At 46.0% G+C, this 19,861-nt stretch overlaps 1 protein-coding gene across 10 annotated transcripts in view; it reads left to right on the forward strand.

Moving 5' to 3' along the window:
- The window catches only part of adgrb1a (adhesion G protein-coupled receptor B1a), an 846,604-nt gene that overhangs the window by 733,696 nt on the left and 93,047 nt on the right, over positions 1-19,861 (forward strand). The window lies entirely within an intron of this gene.

Below are 19,861 nucleotides of genomic sequence, written 5' to 3' on the forward strand. Positions count from 1 at the left end.
TTCTCTGCCAACTAATGTAATAGAGGTTGTGGTCAAGTAAACATAATGTCACGATATTCAGGTTTTAACATGTGTTGCCAAATGCTGCCAATACTTTCATTATGCTAACGTTTATGGCAGTACATGCTCCATATTCAATTGTAATATTTTCACCATCCATTTTCATAGAATAATTTACAGCACACAAGAAGGCTATTCAGCCCATTGTGCTGTCCCTCTAAAGGAGCAATTTACCTGGTGCCACTACACTGCCTTTCCTTTGCAAATTTTGTAATTCTTTCCTTTTCAGATAATAATCTATTCCCTTTTGAAAGCCTCAATTGACCCTCCCTCCACAACACTCTCAGGCAGTGCGCTCCATTTGCTGTGTGAAAAATGTTCGCCTCATATCACTTTTACTTCTGCTGCCAATCACCTTGCATCTGTGCCCTCTGATTCGTGATCCTTCCACCAATGGGAATGGATTCCCCGTATCCCCTGCATCCAGGCACTCCATTTTCAAATGCCTCTTCCAAATCTCCTCTGAACTTTCTTCTCTCCAAGGAAAACAGTCCCAACATCTCCAATCTCTTCCCAACTTCTCCAATCTTCCTACGTAACTGAAGTTCTTCATCCGTGGAACTATTCTCAGAAATCACTTCTGCACCCTTTGTAATGCCTTCACATTCTTCCTGAAGTGTGTTGCCCAGAGTTGGGTGCAATACTCCACTTGAGGCCAAATAAATGTTTTATACAAGTTTAACATAACCCACTTTTATACTCTATGCCCTTACTGATAAAGCACAGGATGCCTTATGATTATCTCTCAACCTGTCCTGCCACCTGCAATGATTCATCCACATATATACTAAGGTCCCTCTGCTACTACACCCCCTTGTAGCTTTTGTTTTATATTGTCCCTCTTGTGAACTAAGACCAGTTTGTTTTTCCTTGTTTAGCACCCTTCACACAACAGGTTATTCACATTTTCAGTGTTAACGCTGCCTTCAGTCCTAAAGGACGTGGAGGGCTTTTTGGGGTGAATTTTAACAGTTGAGTCACTGACAAACTGAAGTTTTTTTTTAGGAGACCCAACAACCTACTTGAGGACTTAGCCAAACTGCTCTTGATACCATACTGTTGGTGATACCACGTGGCTTTCTGGAGACACTTGTTGGTTGTCGAGATATATATTTAAAAAAGGGGAGGAAAAAGCTGTTTTGCTGAGTGAGGGACTCATGTTAAATGTTGTCGAACACATAAGATCCAGAATAGATATGATGCATTTTGTGCCCCCAAATTACAGTGGCGAAGGCTACTTCATTGTAATCAAAATAGCCTTAACAATAATATTGGCTGTATTTACCGCACAAAAGTAAATTATTTCAAAGCACATAATCACCCAGATTTAAATAAGAATCAGTTGAAAGTTCCTGGATGTGTGCACCGATGTAAAAGTGTTGACATAGGTTATCATGAAACCTTCTGCATTCACATTTTAAATTTGTAACAAAAAGAACTTCGGTTTTCAGTGTTTTACTTTCATCTCTATAAAAATTCCATGTAGAATCATTAATTCCATTAGTGTGGACTAATCCTCCAAAAACACTCATGCCCTATGAAATGCTGTCGTTTCCAATTGCCTATGTAGTGTTTCCGGAGTTGATTAAAAAGGACTGTAACATTTCACCATAAATCACCTCCATGGGGCCTAACCTCAGTATGTGCAGAATATCTAAATATAGACTTGGAATAAAAGCCCTGGAGAGTAAATCTATATGTATGCCTCTGCCATTTTCCTTTCAAAGGGCAGCTAATAAGCCTTTGCAGCAGTTTGGCACTATGTGAATAATGAAGCCCCAGTTCAATAAAGATGTCAAGGCTCACCATAGGAGCTGCAAGCGTCTCTCATGTGGGACCTATGCGTGTGTGCAGCACTGTAGGATTCTGCAACTTTACAGAGGACTTTTGCAACAACAGTTGAGTTCAGTGCTGCAGCCTATCGATGGCTTATTTTCACTGATTAATGGACATGCATCCACTGATTACAGTTAATGATAACAAATATAGTGTGATTGTTTATTTCATTCATGGCAATATAAGCATCACTGGCGAGGCGACATTTGTCACCCCTCCCTCAGCTAAGAGTCAACCACACTGCTGTAGACCTGGAGTCGCGTGTGAGCACACTTCCTCCCATAAAGAGCATTAGTGAACCTGATAGCTTTTTTTGTGATAGTTTCATGGTCACCATTACTGATACTAATTTCAAACCCCAGATTTTAAAAAACGTTATTGACTGAATTTATGGCCAGGATTCTCCATTGTGAGTCGGTCTCACTACCATTGTCAGCGAGGACAGAGAATTTGGCGCTCACCAAATATCCATTCACTGCAGCTGGACCAGAGAATTTCACCAGCACCACTGTGCTGTTATCTCCCCTGAGCATTGTCTCCTGAAAACAAAATAAAGTGGATGGGTCTCTGAAGGTCCATAGTCAGTGCCAGCAGCTGCAGTGAAAGTGAATAAGATATTGGTATACATAGCTAATGCAAAAAAAAAACAGAAGCAATTGGTTCTTGCACAGGTAGGCAAGAATGTGGTGTCGAAGGTACAAACAGATCAGCCATGGGCTCATGGGGCCAAGTGGCCTATTCCTGCTCCTAGTTCAGATGATCATATGTAAAACATTTAAAGAAAGAAGAAGCAAGTCGCCATAGTCCCAGATGACCAGACGCTGCTTTCCCCTTTGAAGGGGGAGAGCAGACTGGCAGCGATTGAAAGGATCACCACACCTCAGGTGAGGAGAGGTTGAGGAAATGGGACCTTCATGAATAACCTCAACCAGTACGGGAGTTGAACCCATGCTGTTGACCTTGCTCTGCATCACAAACCAGCTGTCCAGCCAACTGAGCTGTTCTGATTCCTTCACATTGAGACTCTCACACTGGTTCAGAATAGAGCCACTAGATTAGTCTCTAATCCAGAATCCATGAGCTACTACAATAGGTTTTGTGACTAGGGAGATGGGTCACTGTAATGTTGAATAGTACATCATGATAGTTAAGAGTTTCTAGTCTGGGTATTGGAAGAGGGTTGTGATGTGGATTTAGCTGCTTGAAAAGCATTCACAGGAGTGTTCCTGGAGCAGGCTGGTAATGTTGCTTGCAGAAGGTAGCCTATTGTATCACATTCTTACTTCCTAGAGCTTCTTCTCAACTGTCTTTAAGAGTGGAGTGGAAATTCTCTGAATTTGTTTTCCCTATATTTTACCCTTATCTTGGATGGGATTTTCAATGCAGCTTGCTGTGTGTTTCACGGCAGCAGGATGCCGCCTTTGGTTAGCAGAGGATCTTCTGGCCCTGCCGTTGTCAATGGGGATTCCCATTGAATGCACCCCCCGTCACTGGGAAATCCGGATTTGTGGCATTGGCAGGACTGGAAAATCCCGCCGGTGTAAATGGCAGAAAACTCCGGTACTTGCAAATGGTATGTTGGCCTTCACAGCGTGAGGATTCGAGCACAGGAGCAGGAATGCCTTGCTGCAATTAGACACGGCCTTGGTGAGGCCACACCTGGAATAGTGTGTGCAGTTTTGGTCTCCTTTTCTGAGGAAGGATGTTCTAGCTATAGAGGGAGTGCAGTGAAGGTTTACCAGACTGATTCCAAGGATGTGCGACTGATGTGCGAGGAGAGATTGAGTGGGTTAGGATTGTATTGGCTGGAGTTCAGAAGAATGCGGCGAAATTCATAGAAACCTATAAAATTCTAACAGGACTGGACAGAGCTGGTGCAGGAAGGATGTTCTCGATAGTGGGTGTGTCCAGAACCTGGGATCACAGTCTGAGGATATGGGTAGACCATTTAGGACAGATGAGGAGAAATTTCTTCATCCAGACAGTGGTAAGCCTGTGGAATTCATTACCACAAGAAGTAGTTCAGTCCAAAACATTGTATTGTGTCAAGAAGCAGGTAGATATAGCACTTAGGGCATAGGGGATCAAAGGATATGGGGAAAGCGGGATTATACTATTGAGTTGGATGATCAGCTATGATAATGAATGGCGGAACAGGCTTGAAGGACCGAATGGCCTCCGCCTGCTCCTATATTTTCTATGTTTTCTATGTTTCCTGCCTTTTCCAGGATGTTAAGTGGCGGTTAGTAAATGAAGCCATTGGGCGTCATGTGGAATCTCGTCTTTTTCTATCAGTCCCTTCATGCTAGTTGATGTTGCTTTATGGTAACTTAAGTCTGTCTTCCATATCAGCCCATTGACAGTAAGCTCAATAGAGTGCCATAGAAAGGGAGTACGCGGAGAGTGGAGGAAGCACAAAGCCATTCTGCTCCAGTGAGGTGCATCCTGCTCATCTTACTTTTCCCAGCATTGATAAAATGATGGTTGGGACTCAGGTGGCAGTGATAATACATTAGTCTTAAGGAACTAGGTTATAATATGGCGAAGAGTAATGGAATTCAAGACATCTATCTCTACCAATAGTGAGCCGCTTGATGTGATATGGATTTAGGTCATTGTGATGTTTTTTGTTCAGTTTCTCAGGGTGGATTCAAGTTGTACTGTAGCCAAAGAACATAAGCTATGTTATTAAACAAAGATAGTTTATTTACATTACACAAATTATGATTTGAACACATTACAAGGTATTAACTAATAAATTGAACTATCCAATATCGATGCTACAGAACTCTATATTACTGATTTATCTTCACTCTCACCTACTCTAAGCTTCTCCTTTCTCCTTCTTACACTTTCTCTCAGAAGTCTGAGAGGCATTCCCTTCTAGAGGTCTTCTTCCAGCTCCATCTGCTGGTAGGATACAATATTAAATTAATTCTTAATGTGCCAGACATTACACATAATGTCACAGTCATCACATTCCCAGTTTCGAGACAATAATAATTTCCATTTTTGAGGCTGTATTATATGAAAAATAGCAATGTCATACCAGTAAGGCCAAAACCAAAGTTTTGTGTTCCAATCAGCATCAGACAATCACACAGCACAGATGAGGGCCATCGAGTCAGAGGGCAGAATTTTCCCAAAAGGTGACTAAATGTCATGCCGGGCACGAAAATCGATGTGAACCATGCCAGCTGTTCCGGTGTGATTCCCATCGCGATTATCCCGCACTTAGTAATTTTTTTGGAGTGTGCGAGGTGCGATTTGCCCGGCATTATAATAACCTTTTATTGTCAGCAGTATGATGTTACTGTGAAAAGCCCCCAGCCGCCACATTCCGGCGCCTGTTTGGGTAAGATGGTCTGGGAATTGGGAGAGGCGTGGCCTAAACATTCCTGCCCCTCAGAGATTGGGGTGTTATTTTTAAAGGGAGCCCCGATCTCAGAATAATGCCGCAGATCACCCTCCCTCTCCTTTTCACCAGCATCAGGCCTCTTTTGTCTCCGACATCAGGCATCCCCCACAGGTGAGCAACACGCGGCTATTGGATTGCCAAATGCCCTGCCTCTTCAGGCCCCGATCCTTGGCACTGCCCCCGGCACCCTGGGTGCACACTGCCAGGGGCTGTGCCAGGGCACTGCCCTGCCATGTCCTCAGCCACCCAAAGGCTACAGTGGCTGCCAAGCTCCCTGGCAAGGTCATCACATCTGGGGTGGGATTCTCCGACCCCCTGCCGGGTCGGAAAATCGCCGGGGGGTGACGTGAATCCTGCCCCCGCCGGCCGTCGAATTCTCCAGCACCAGAGATTCGACGTGGGCGGGGATCGCGCCGCGCCAGTCGCCCCCCCCCCCCCCCAATCCGGCGATTCTCCGGCCTGCACTGGGCCGAAATCCCGCTGTTATAATGCCAGTCCCACCGACGTGAATTAAACCACCTCCCTTACAGGCAGGACCAGGTGGCGCGGGCAGGTTCTGGGGTCCTGGGGGTAGCGTGGGGCAATCTGGCCCCGGGGGTGCCCCTATGGGGGTTGGCCCGCGATCGGGGCCCACCGATCCGCGGGCGGGCCTGTGTCGTGGGGGCACTTTTTCCCCTCCGCGTCGGCCGTGTCAGGCTCCGCAATGGCCGAAGCGGAGGTGACTCCCCCTGCGCATACACGGGGATGACATCAGCAGACACTGACGCTCCCGCGCATGCGCGGACTTCCAGCTGGCATGGCGCCAAAGGCCTTCCACGCCGGCCGGAGGCGCGCAAACCACTCTGGCGCGGTCCTAGCCCCTAAAGGTGAGGGCTTGGCCATAAAGGTGCGGAGGATTCCGCACCTTTGGGGCGGCCTGACGCCGGAGTGGTTCACGCCACTCCATCCTGCCGGGATCCCCTGCCCCGCCGGGTAGGGGAGAATCCCGCCCCTTGTTTCCATTTGTGGTGATTTGCATCGGCTTCACGCATTGCCGGAGGTGGGAGAATTGCAGGAGCCGGGAGAATCCGGCTTAAAACAGATCCTGAAAATTAGGTGAACATTTAAATATTCCAATCTGGTTCATGCCCAGCGAGGGCGTGAAACAGATTATGTCTGCTGAGAGGGCCGGGAACACGGCAAACTGTTTGGAGCCTGCCGCAAATCCCATTTCAAAGTTCACCTGATATTTTCCTGACATATCAGGATGAGCGCCGCACGCGACATGGCTGGAAAATCGCCCCCTTTACAGCAGAAAAAGAGGCCCTTCGGCCCATTGTCATTTTCTTGGCCATTCGGCCGAGCTTGCCTTGCTGTCTCTTTGAAAGAGCAATCCAATTAGTCTCACATTTGCTTTTTTTTTATCCAATAGTGCATTCAATCCCTTTTTGGAAGTTACAGTTGGATTAAAATCCATCATCATTTGAGCTGGTGGATGTAAGATCACAACCACATGCTGACCGATACAATGTCTTCTCATCTTGCCTCAGATATTTTCCCAAGAATGTTAAACCTACATCAGCTGATTATTGACCTCCTTGCTCGTGGAAACCGTTTCTCCTCCACTCTTCTTAAAACCATTCATAATTTTCAATGTTTCACTGAAGTGCAAAGATTACAGAGGATACCGGAAGTCTGCAGAGGGATTTGGATAGGTTAAGTGAATGGGCTAGGGTCTGGCAGATGGAATACAATGTTGACAAATGTGAGGTTATCCATTTTGGTAGGAATAACAGCAAACGGGATTATTATTTAAACGATAAAATATTAAAATATGCTGCTGTGCAGAGAGACCCGGGTGTGCTAGTGCATGAGCCGCAAAAAGTTGGTTTACGGGTGCAACAGGTGATAAAGAAGACAAATGGAATTTTGTCCTTCATTGCTGGAGGGATGGACTTTTAGACGAGGGAGGTTATGCTGCAATTGTACAAGGTGTTAGTGAGGCCACACCTAGAGTATTGTGTTCAGTTTTGGTCTCCTTACCTGATAAAGGACATACTGGAGCTGGAGGGTGTGCAGAGGGGATTCACTAGGTTAATCCCAGAGCTGAGGCGTTGGATTACGAGGAGAGGTTGAGTAGTCTGGGACTGTACTCGTTGGAATTTAGAAGGATGAGGGGGAATCTTATAGAAACATATAAAATTATGAAGGGAATAGATAGGATAGATGCGAGCAGGTTGTTTCCACTGGCGGGTGAAAGCAGAACTAGGAAGCATAGCCTCAAAATAAGGGGAAGTAGATTTAGGACTGAGTTTAGGAGGAACTTCTTCACCCATTAGGTTGTGAATCTATGGAATTCCTTGCCCAGTGAAGCAGTAGAGGCTCCTTCATTAAATGTTTTAAAGATAAAAATAGATAGTTTTTTGAAGAATAAAGGGAATAAGGGTTATGGTGTTCAGGCCGGAACATGGAGCTGAGTCCACAAAAGACCAGCCATGATCTCATTGAATGGTGGAGCAGGCTCGAGGGGCCAGATGGCCTACTCTTGCTCCTAGTTCTTATGTTGTTATGTTCTTCTCTTAATCTTCTCTGCTTTCAGGAAAACAGTCTCAGCTTCTCTAGCCTCTCTGAGTCTCTCATTCCTGGACTCATTGTTGCCAATCTCCTCCTCAAGTTCCTGAAGCCCACAATATCCTTAAGTGCAGTGTCCAGAATTGGACATGGTACACGAGCTGAAGCTTAACCAGTTCTGTTGAAGTTAAGGTATATTGCCTGGTAGCACTTGATGTTGACAATGAGAGCATATTTATCAATGCTGATGTCTGTCAATTTGATCAGCACTGCAAGAGATGAAGGTTGAAACTGGTAGTGGGAAAAATTCAGAAAGAACAAGTTTTTCTAAGATAGGACTTGTTCAGATAAACAATTGTTGTACCCAATGGGGTGGTTATGACTTATTTATCCATTTTGACAATAAAGGATTTAGACTCACTCCAATACTTGTACCATGTGGCTATTATCTAATACTGGTTCGGAAGCAAAATTCTCAGTTAACTTCCTTGCTTTAGGACAAATGAAAAATCCATAAATAGCACTGAATTTCCTCTCGATCTTTTTCGCAAGATGTTCTCCCTTAACTTTGGTCGGAGATTGGCAGAAAGTCCAGAGAAGGAATGGCAAAAAAAAAGTTATGGCAGGCTGCCAGGACAAATCTTTCAGGAATTCAATTCATGCAGTTCTCCCAAAGATTCTGTTAATGGCAGCAATTTTGTTTTCTAAATTTAGAGTGCCCAATTCATTTTTTCCAAATAAGGGGTAATTTAGCGTGGCCAATCCACCTGACCTGCACATCTTTGGGTTGTGGGGGCGAAACCCACACAAACACGGGGAGAATGTGCAAACTCCAGACGGACAGTGACCCAGAGCCGGGATCGAACCTGGGACCTCGGCGCCGTTAGGCAGCAATGCTAACCGCTGCGCCACCGTGCTGCCCTAATGGCGGCAAATGTAACCAAAGCCTGTGCCACAGATTCTGAATTAAATTTATCTTTGAAGTAATACAGATATAAGCCAAACAATTTGCTTTGCAGGAGATATAATCACTTTTTGCACATGGCAGCACGGTAGCATTGTAGATAGCACAATCGCTTCACAGCTCCAGGGACACAGGTTCGATTCCGGCTTGGGTCACTGTCTGTGTGGAGTCTGCACATCCTCCCCGTGTGTGCGTGGGTTTCCTCTGGGTGCTCCGGTTTCCTCCCACAGTCCAAAGATGTGCAGGTTAGGTGGATTGGCCACGATAAATTGCCCTTAGTGTCCAAAATTGCCCTTAGTTTTGGGTGGGGTTGCTGGGTTATGGGGATAGGGTGGAGGTGTTGACCTTGGGTAGGGTGCTCTTTACAAGAGCCGGTGCAGACTCGATGGGCCGAATGGCTTCCTTCTGCACTGTAAATTCTATGAAAAGTCTATGAATAACATTTCCTAAATTGGGCTTCATATCTCATCTGATATATTGTTCAGTGTCGCTATTCACTGTCATCATCAGACCTATCTGTCAGTTAAGCGACATGCTCAAATGGATTCCGACAGAGCCTTCCTTCCATGTCGATACAAGGATCTGTACACAGAAACTCATTAATTTTATAGCTCTGTGACCCCTGAGCACTTGCAAGTCACAAATTGAGGAGCAAAGAGTCTTCCTCATAAGAATTGGCTTAAATTAATCTTCTGTCAAAGTCATTCATAATATTTTCCAGCTAGGGAGTTAGGTTGGGAAGGATTTAATTTGTTGCCTTCCACAAAAACATTTCTAAATGTATTGTGCTTTGTTAATATCTGAGAAGGTTCATGCATCGTTTAGAAAGACAACTGTGCTTTGACTCTTCCGTTATGAGTCATATACCCTAGTTCAATAAAAGGTTGCGGCATATTTTTAACTTTTTAATCTTTCATATAATGTTGATTTATACTTGGTCCATACAAATTAGTGTCAAAATTGATAAGTAGATTAGTGTTGACTAATTTGGCACTGTTAAAGCATCTGGCCTTGAATCTGTTCCCTCAATTCTTTACAAAAAATCATGATCTAGCCCCGGTGGGGAGGAATTTGCATCTGTTAAAATTCCCACCAGAAGGAGGACTGTAACATGGCCAACATTTTACATTCTTTTTTTTTTAATATTGTTTTATTCTCCTTTTTCACATTTTCTTCCAAATTTACACCCAACAATAAACAATGATCAGTAACAAATGTAATGTCAATCCCCAAATCAATAACAACAATCCCATCCTCCCCTCAAACCCCAAACATTAGCCCGCATGTTAACATAAACAAATGACAAAACGGAATCGGGAATCACCCAAAGTCACCATTAACACACACAGCCCCCCTCCCTCCAGCACTCCCAGTCCCCAACCCCCCCCTAATGTTCAATGTGATCCAATTCTCGAAAGTGCATAATGAATAACGCCCATGAATTGTAGAACGCCTCCATCCTTCCCCCTCAGTTCAAATTTCACCTTTTCAAGCGTTAAGAATTCCAGCAGGTCCCCCCGCCACGCCAGGGCACAGGGTGGAGAGGTTGATCTCCACCCTAACAGGATCCGCATTCAGGCGATCAATGAGGCGAAGGCTACAACATCTGCCTCCGAGCCCGTTTCCAACCCCGGTTGGTCCGACACCCCAAATATGGCCTCCCGAGGACCCGGGTCCAGTTTCACATGCACCACCTTAGAGATTACCTTAAACACCTCCTTCCAGTAATCTTCCAGCTTTGGACAGGACCAAAACATATGAATGTGGTTTGCGGGGCCTCCCCCGCAACATTCACACACATCTTCTACCCCCTCAAAGAACCAGCTCATCCTCGCCCTTGTAAGGTGCGCTTTATACACCACCTTCAGTTGTATCAGCCCCAACCTCGCACTCGAGGTGGAGGCATTCACCGTTCGGAGTACCTCACACCAGAACCCCTCCTCCATACCCTCTCCCAACTCTTCCTCCCACTTTGCCTTAATCCCTTCTAGTGGCGCCTTCTCCTCCTCCAAAATAGCCCCGTAAACAGTTGACACTACCCCCTTCTCCAATCCCCCTGTTGTCAGCACCTCCTCCAGCAATGTGGAAGCCAGCTCTACTGGGAAACTCGGTATCTCCTTTCTGGCAAGTCCCGAACCTGCATGTATCTAAATAGTTCCCCCAGCTCCAGCCCATACTTCACTCCCAGCCCTTCAATCCCGCAAAACGACCCCCAATAAATAAATCTTATAGTGTTCTAATTCCTTTCTCATCCCAGCTCTGAAAATTTCCATCCCACTTCCCTGGCTCAAATCTGTGGTTCCTCCAAATCGGCATTTCCCTTGGCCCTGCCCCCAACCCGAAGTGCTGTCGAAACCGCCTCCAAATTCTCAATAAAGCTATTGCTACCGGAATCCCTGAGTATCTCCCTGGGGCCATCGGGAGTGGCGCTGTCGCTAGTGCCTTCAATCCCGACCCACTACACAAACTCTCCTCCATTCTGTGCCAGTGGGAGTCGACCCCTCTGACCCAGCTCCACAGTCGCCGCCCTGTAATAATACATCAGGTTCGGAAGACCCAAACCCCCTACCTACCTTCCTCTCTAGTAGCACCTTTTTAATTCTGGCCGCCTACCCTCCCCATATGAACGAGTTAATCATCCCTTCAATCTCTCTAAAAAAAAAATGCCCTTGGCAGGAAAATCGGCAGGCATTGAAAAATAAACAGGAATCACGGCAGCACGTTAATTTTAATCGCCTGTACCTGACCCGCCAATGACAGAGGGAGACCTTTCCACCTTGCCAGCTCAGCTTTTACTCTCCCCACCAAACTAGAAATGTTGTACCTACAGAGCACCCCCCCTCAATCATGGGCAACCTGCACCCCCAGGTATCTAAAGTGAGTCCCTGCCTTAGGAATGGCAGCCCTCCCCACCCCTGCCCCCACCCCTGGCCGAGACACCACAAAATACTCACTTTTGTCTAGATTTAATTTGTACCCCGAGAAAGACCCAAACACCCGAAGCAGCTCCAGTATTCACCCTATTGACACATTTGGTTCCGACACATATAATAACAAGTCATCGGCATATAAGGACACCCTATGCTCTATGCCACCTCCCCAGCACTATCCCTTTCCATATCCCCAAACTTTTTCTTAATGCGATGGCCAATGGCTCAATCGCGAATGCAAACAGCAGGGTGGACATGGGGGAGCGATTCTCCGAGCCCCGCGCTGGGCCGAAGAATCGCCGCAACCGCGCCATGACACCCCGACACTGGCGCGCAATTCTCCGATGGGGTCTGGTCCGCGATCGGGGCCCACCAATCGGTGGGCTGGCCTCTTCCACCCCCAGGCCTACTTTCTGGCGTGACCGGCCCCTGAACACCGACCCCATGTTGGGTCGGGGCCACGCGTGTAAGACGTCCCCCTTCACCATTTGGCGCCGTGTAAGGAGACTGGAGCGGCGTGAATCGCTCCAGCGCCGTGCTGGTCCCCTGTGGGAGCCAGAATCCATCGTAACTGGGCCCGGTTCACGCCGGCGTGAAACGCGACAGCATTCACGACTGCGCAAACACTTGGGCCCAATATTGGAGAATCGCCCCCAGGACATCCCTGCCTAGTCCTGCGGTGGAGAGGAAAATATTCTGAGCTGATGTTATTTGTGTGGATGCTGGCCCACTGCTCCTTATATAATAGCTTTACCCAGTCCACAAACCTGGGTCCAATTCCAAACCGCTCTAGAACTGCCATCAAGTACCCCAATTCTACCCGGTCAAACGCTTTCTCGGCGTCCAATGCCACAACCACCTGTTTCCTTCCCCTCCGCCAGTACCATAATCACATTCAATACCATCATAATGTTAATATTTTACATTCTAATGCCTTATTGACTCCTCTTTGTGTAGTGCAGTGATTCTTAAACATTTTGTCACCCACATTCAATTCTCCGGAGTTAATTACCAAGCCAGGAGTTGGCCTCCATTTACAACTACTACATTTTTAAGTTGTATAAGTTTTTAATTGCTCCCCTTTTCCATTTAAGCATGTTCACCTCCACAATAAAGCATGATTTTTCTTTTTGTGAAATCAAAGGGAAGTGTAAGAAATGTGCGGAGTGAACCACATCATGGATGCTCCTTCCTGGACCAACAAGCCCTGAAGCGGGATTTGAACACAATCTAACGGAAAAGTTTCTAAGTATCATTTGTGCGGATTTTGCTGTGAGTTTCTTAACCCAACCCCCCCTCCTCCCGACCCCGGCTCTGTCAACGGGTTCCCCACTGCTATCTAACCACACTTTAGTCACTTTGTTGGGCTGTGGGAGTTTCTCCCTGGTCGAGCCAACACTCAGAATCTTTTCCATTACTGGGGAGCTGAACTCGCTGGCCAAATCGGCTCACTGAGATCGGGCCTTCATTTTAAAAGAGTTCTCCGATCTCTACATGGGATTGAGTGTCCCCACACCCTCCACCACAGGCAATGTCACCCTCCACACACATGGGCATTACCCCACACCCCCACAAGTGAGGACATCTCATTATGGAGTCGCTAAGGGCACCCCCTTTTCAACCCTTCCCATGCCCTGTTTCGGGTCACTCCACCAGGACCCCCACCCTTCAATGCCCCCAACTTTCTGGTGGCCCCTTCATACCCACCCTTCACCTCCCCATCTTTCTTACCACCCAACCAGGGGCTGGTTTAGCTCACTGAGCTAAAATCACTGGCTTTTGAAGCAGGCCAGCAGCACGGTTCGATTCCCGTACCAGCCTCCCCGGACAGGCGCCGGAATGTGGCGACTAAGGGCTTTTCACAGTAACTTCATTGAAGCTTACTCGTGACAATAAGCGATTTTCATTTCATTTCACCCTCCTTTGCTGAGCATGGCCCCCCTCAGGCCCTGACCCTTGGTCGTGCTGCCGGCCTGGGAGTGCCAACCAGGCAAATCTGTTAGGTTGATGGATGCGAAAAAAGCAATATTCAGATTGGGCTTTAGGACTCATTCTGCTTCCTGTAAGTTCTTATATTGATCAGCAAAAATATTTCACGTTGTCTCCAGACATATGACCTGGTCAATCTTAAAATCCCCATGAACAGGCATTCCTTCATTGTGCCAAACTAAATGAAGGGGATCAATTTGACAGATGTAAAGTGCACAAGACAGCTCGGCAACTTCTGGCAAAATTTATTTTCCAGAAGTCCGTCAAATATAATTTTTGACCATGCAGGTTAAAGGATCATTTCATCCGAGCAAACCTGCTATCACAGTTTTTTTTTGATTGAGTAGTTGTATAATATCTGTGGATGCACACTTGTCAAAATGTGTTCCCGCTGGGCATGCACACGGAAGATCATTGCAGCTATCATTTGACTCGCTGTCATTTGCAGTTACTGCATACTTGTGATGGTAACTTGTTTCTCTCCTCTCTGTCAAGACTTTTGGTAATTTATCTTTGCAGTTTGCAGGCACTTAATAGATTGGTATGTCAAGAAAATATAACCAATCAGCCTTGAAAATAACAGACTTATTGATGTAAAGCTCCACTTTGAAGCCCTTTGACTAGTGTGATGCCATTAACCATTGAATAGTTTCTCTGCATAATTAGCTGCAGTGGAAGAAATTTGAAAAGATTTGAATTTACATTGCGCCTTTCACACCACAGCATTTCCTCAACCATTTTGCAGTTAATAAGTACTTGCTTTTAAGTGATGTCTCTGTTCTAACACAGGAGACATGAATTCTAATTATAGCACAGCAAGCTGCCACAAACAAGCAGCATGATAAAGACCAGATAATTTTTGTTTTGTAATGTTAATTGAGGGCTGAATATTGATCAGGTCACCAAGGTCAACTAATCGAGGTGTACCGATTGTGAGGGGCATGGACAGGGTGGATAGGGAGCAGCTGTTCCCCTCAGTTGAAGGGTCAGTCACAAGGGGACACAAGTTCAAGGTGAGGGGCTGGAGGTTTCGGGAGGGATTTGAGGAAAAATGTTTTCACCCAAAGGGTGGTGACAGTCTGGAATGCACTGCCTGGGAATGTGGTAGAGGCAGGTTCCCCACATCCTTTAAAAAGTACCTGGATGAGCATTTGGCACCTCATAACATGCAATGCTATGGGCCACGTGCTGGAAAATGGGATTGGGTAGACAGGTCAGGTGTTTTTATCTGTCGGTGCAGATTCGATGGGCCGAAGGGCCTCTTCTGTGCTGTATCATTCTGTGAGAGGTCGCTCCCCAATTCTTCTTCAAAATGGCGCAGTGAGATCTTTTGGGTCCACTGAAAGAGCTTTACGTCTCAACCAAAGCTGACACCTCTAACAGTGAAATATTTCCTCAGTACTGCACTGGAATCGATTTTTGTATTCCAGTATCTAGAGCAAGGCCTAGAACCAGTGATTTTCTGACTCAGAAGCAATGGTGCTAACCTCTTGAGCCTCATGTGTGTGTGGAGCAGTTGCAAATGTGCCATGGTGAGAGCAAATAGGCTGTATCCAAGCAATATTCACTTTAAGATGTGTGCATGCGTAATGGAACAAAGCAGCCATGCACATTATGCAGTAATTAGAGAGAGCATGGGTGCTACGGTTCAGGGTTCATTGAATAGCCTGAGGGATATTATTTATAGGGGTTTATTCCTATTAATTGTGTGGAGTTTGGGCTTAAGTGGTGATTATTGATTTCTCGCCACGTTATGGCGGGATCCTGATCGGTTAGATCGCAAACAGGTCGGCGCACGATGTGGTTCTCGATTTTGGCCTCTCCAGCGATTTAACGGCGTGGACGCACTCTCGCTTCCGCACAACAAGACCATTAAATCGCGTCCAGCATTCTAGGCATGGCCTCAGCAAGGCCCGAGATAGTTGCAGTCAGACTTTACTCTGAAAGAGCCCAAATTTAACTCCGTGTAAGTGAATGAGTTTTGAATGAGTCAAAAACAGGCCGGTATACTCTGAACCCTTTGTGATAAAGGTTAGTGTATCATTTCTCCTCATTGCTTGATGTAGCCACACACTAACTTTGTGTGATTCACATACAAGAGCACTTGGGTTTCTTTAACGACCAAAATGTTCCAATCTTTCACCGTATAAAAAATATTTTGCTTTTTCCATTTCTCATGCAAAAGTTGAGAACTACGTTTCTACTTTTCCACATTATATTCCATTTGACGCATTCTTATGCACTCATTTAAGTTACCTATTTCTTTGTGCAATCTCTTTTTGTGTTCTCACGGCTTACTTTCCACTCTAACTTTTTATCTTCAGCATAACAAAATATGTTGCATTCCTCTTATCGAAGTCATTGATTTATGACGCAATCTACTGGCCACGTTGCGCCCGAACGGGATCGCATCGCAGCCTGTAGAGGTCTCTGACTTCCTACAGACAGTATACCTAGCAAGATCTACCCAGGCATCGTGATCAGGATCCCGTCGGACTGAGCCTCGCAAAGTAGGTTTAAAAGCTGTTTAGGCTTGCTGACTTAGGATCTATCAGGCTCCCAGCATCTACCAGCCTCCCCAGGGAGTCCCCAGCCAGGCGCCGTTCAGTGCTGGTCCACTGCATTGGGCGGGGCGTTGGAGGGGAAGGGTGAGGATCCTGAAATGCGGGCCTGGAAAGGATGTGTGGGAAGGCCTGAAATGGCGGGGAGGGGGTCCTCAGTGAGCCAATAGCGGGGGTGTCATCATTTGCGGGGGGAGGGGGGGGAATGCCCATGTGTGTGGCAAGTGACACTGTCCATGGGTGGGAGGTGCGGGGCACTGAGAAGCCCACAACTAGATAGAGATACCCTTTCAAAATGGTGGCCCAAACGCTGAGGAACTGGTCTGGCCAGCAAGTTCACCTCCCCAGTATGGGCTTGACCAGGGAGAAACTCCCCAGGGCCCCACAAAGTGATTACGTGTGGTTAGATAGCGTTGGGGAACTCCCCAGCAGAGTCGGGGAGAAACTCCCAACAAAACCCGCCACAAGTGATGCTTACAAACTTTTCCGTCAGATTGCACCCATAGAATGTATGTACCTGAGACCCGAAAAGGCAAGCACTGAACGTTGATGTACCCCGCAAGTTACAGCCAACCCAAATAAAGCATTTATTCCCATTTTCTGTTCCATCCATTAACGAACCCTCTAACCATACTAACATATTACCCCTTATCCCATGAGCCCCAATTGTTTTGCAATAAGCTCTTGAGTGGGACCTTGTCAAAACTTTTGCTTTTAAATCCAATTATGCTAAATCCGTTTGTTTCCCTCTATCTACCCTACGACCACATAGATGCTTACAAATTGTCAAATATGCTTTCCTTTTCATTTAGATGTGCTGACTGCCAAATCCTATGCTTTCCTACGTTCCCTATCGCTGCGTCCCGAATAATAGATTTAACATTTTCCCGACTGCTAATGTCAGATGAATTGGTTTACTGTTCCATGTTTGCAGCTCACGGCTCACATCAACAATTCCGACTCTGGAATGAAAGTGCCATTTAGACTGTCACTAAATATTGTGACAAAAAGCAAAATAAATTAGTACACATTCAGGAAGAGCATGTAATTTGCAAATGAATTTCAGAATAATTGATGTGATAATGTTAATTTTTGCAGGATGTATAAGGAGGGATTGAGGGGAGTGGTGGCAACTATATAAATGGACTAAAAGTAGGGGAAAAAGGTGATTAAAAGCAAACAACATACTGGACAATGTATCATAGAATTATAGAATTTACAGTGCAGAAGGAGGCCATTTGGCTTATAGAGTCTGCACCGGCCCTTGGAAAGAGCACCCTACCACGCCTCCACCCTATGCCCGTCACCCAATAACCCCACCTACCCTTTTGGGACATGAAGGGACAATTTAGCATAGCCAATCCATCTACTGTGTACATCTTTGGACTGTGGGAGGAAACCGGAGCACCCGGAGGAAACCCACGTAGACACGGGAAGGACGTGCACACTCCACATAGACAGTTACCCGAGGCCAAAATTGAACCCGTGTCCCTGGAGCTGTGAGGCATCACACGAACCACTGTGCCACTGTGCCACTCACAAATGCATTGGAGGGCTTGTCCGGGATACTCCAATCATGACCAAACTCCTATACGTTACACACCTGTACACAAAAAACAGATACTGAAATGAAAAATGAAATGAAAATCGCTTATTGTCACGAGTAGGCTTCAGTGAAGTTACTGTGAAAAGCCCCTAGTCGCCACATTCCGACGCCTGTTCGGGGAGGCTGTTACGGGAATTGAATCGTGCTGCTGGCCTGTCTTGGTCTGCTTTCAAAGCCAGCGATTTAGCCCAGTGTGCTAAACAGCCCCTGGCGAAACATATGTCCCACTACAAATCTACTGATCATGTCACGCGGCTTCTTTGACTATACTTCCTTCTACCTGGTTTCCACTTGGAAAACTATTTTATTTTCCCAGTTTTTCAGTCTCTGTCACATCTGTTTTGACTATGCTACCTTCCGCACTAATACAACTGGTATGTCTTGTTTTTCCTCAACCCAGGAATTCCTTCCACCATGGTTGATGGGGCTTTCGGCCGTTTCCACACCATGTCCCACACATCGCCTCTCACCCCTTCTTTTCCCACCCAGAACTCTGAAGAGCTTCCCCCCCATCATCTTCTACCTACTAGCCTCCACATTCAAAAGATTGTCTCCTGCCATTTCCACTACCTCCAGTGTTATGTCGCCACCAAACTCCTCTCCTCCCCCTTCTGCATTCCAAAGAGACTGTTCTCTGCATGACATACAGGTTCCCCCAACATCCTGTCCCATTCCCATGGTACCTTTCCATGCGAGCACAGGAAATACAACAGTGGCCCTTTTACTTCCCGTGTTCCCACTGTGGGACCCCAGTTTTTCAGGTGAAATAACAATTTTCCCATCTTGTTGTTAATTAAGTGTACTGTATTCACTGCTCACGATGGAGTCTCCGCCACACTGGGGAGGCAGTGGTGCAGTGGTAATGTCACTGTGCTAATAATCCAGAGGCCTGGACTAATGCTCTGTGGTCACAGGTTCAAATACCACCATGGCATCTGGTGGAATTTAAATTCAATGAATTAATCAACAACAACAAAAAAATGAAATGAAGGCCAGTTTCCTTACTGGTGATCATGAAACCATCATTGGTTGTCTTAAAAGCCCACCTTGGGGAAGGAGATCTGCTGTCCTTACCTGGTTTGGCCTCTTAGCGACTCCAGACCACTGCAACTTGGTTGACTCATAACTGCCCTCAGAAGACATTTTAGGACAAATCCTGGCACTGCCAGCAATGCCCACATCCCATAAAAGAATGGAGGGGAAAAAAAAGGCAACCAAATGTAGATTGGATGGCTGCATTGTAGAACCTCCTTTCAATGTACCTGCAGTCCACCTGTCCTCAGCCTCAAACAAATGTTAAAGTTTCAGCATTGAGCATAACTTCAAATCATAGCCTCTGTACACATTTTTTGTGGATGGCTGCTGATGCTAATAATTCTATTTCCATTTACACCTGTTGGTCTGTCTTTTGTTTCTTCACATATCTCATTACCATCTCCTGCTGCCGTGAACCATTTGTCATTTCATCTCTCCTTCCTTTCACCCCATAAAGACCTTTCTGTTTGTTCTTCCTCTCCTCCCCGTTACCTTCTCCAGCTCCCCCGAAAGGTCATCAACCTGAAACACAGACTCCTGTTCTTCTCTCCATGCTGCCAGACCTGCCATGGTTTTTTCCAGCATTTTCTGGCTTTATACCAAAAACATACACACATTTGTTCCTCTGGGAGATGATTAGATGGAACAGGATTATGTAGATATGCTGATGTTTTACTTGATCGCTTGAAGAAGGGGCAGAGAAATCTTCACAGGACATTGTCTCAGGAAGTTAAATGGAGGAAAAGGATTTGATGAATCAAATCTCCTCCCATGTCCTTATTGTTTCACTGCTGGTAATGATATGCCCTCCAGTTATTCAAAATGTATTTTTAAGTGTACTGAGTGCAATACGATTATGCTGCTTTATGAAGCTGTAGATGTTACTGGAGCACTTATTAAGGTAATAATCAT

Source organism: Scyliorhinus canicula, chromosome 10, assembly GCF_902713615.1.
Source record: "Scyliorhinus canicula chromosome 10, sScyCan1.1, whole genome shotgun sequence".
NCBI lineage: Eukaryota > Metazoa > Chordata > Chondrichthyes > Carcharhiniformes > Scyliorhinidae > Scyliorhinus > Scyliorhinus canicula.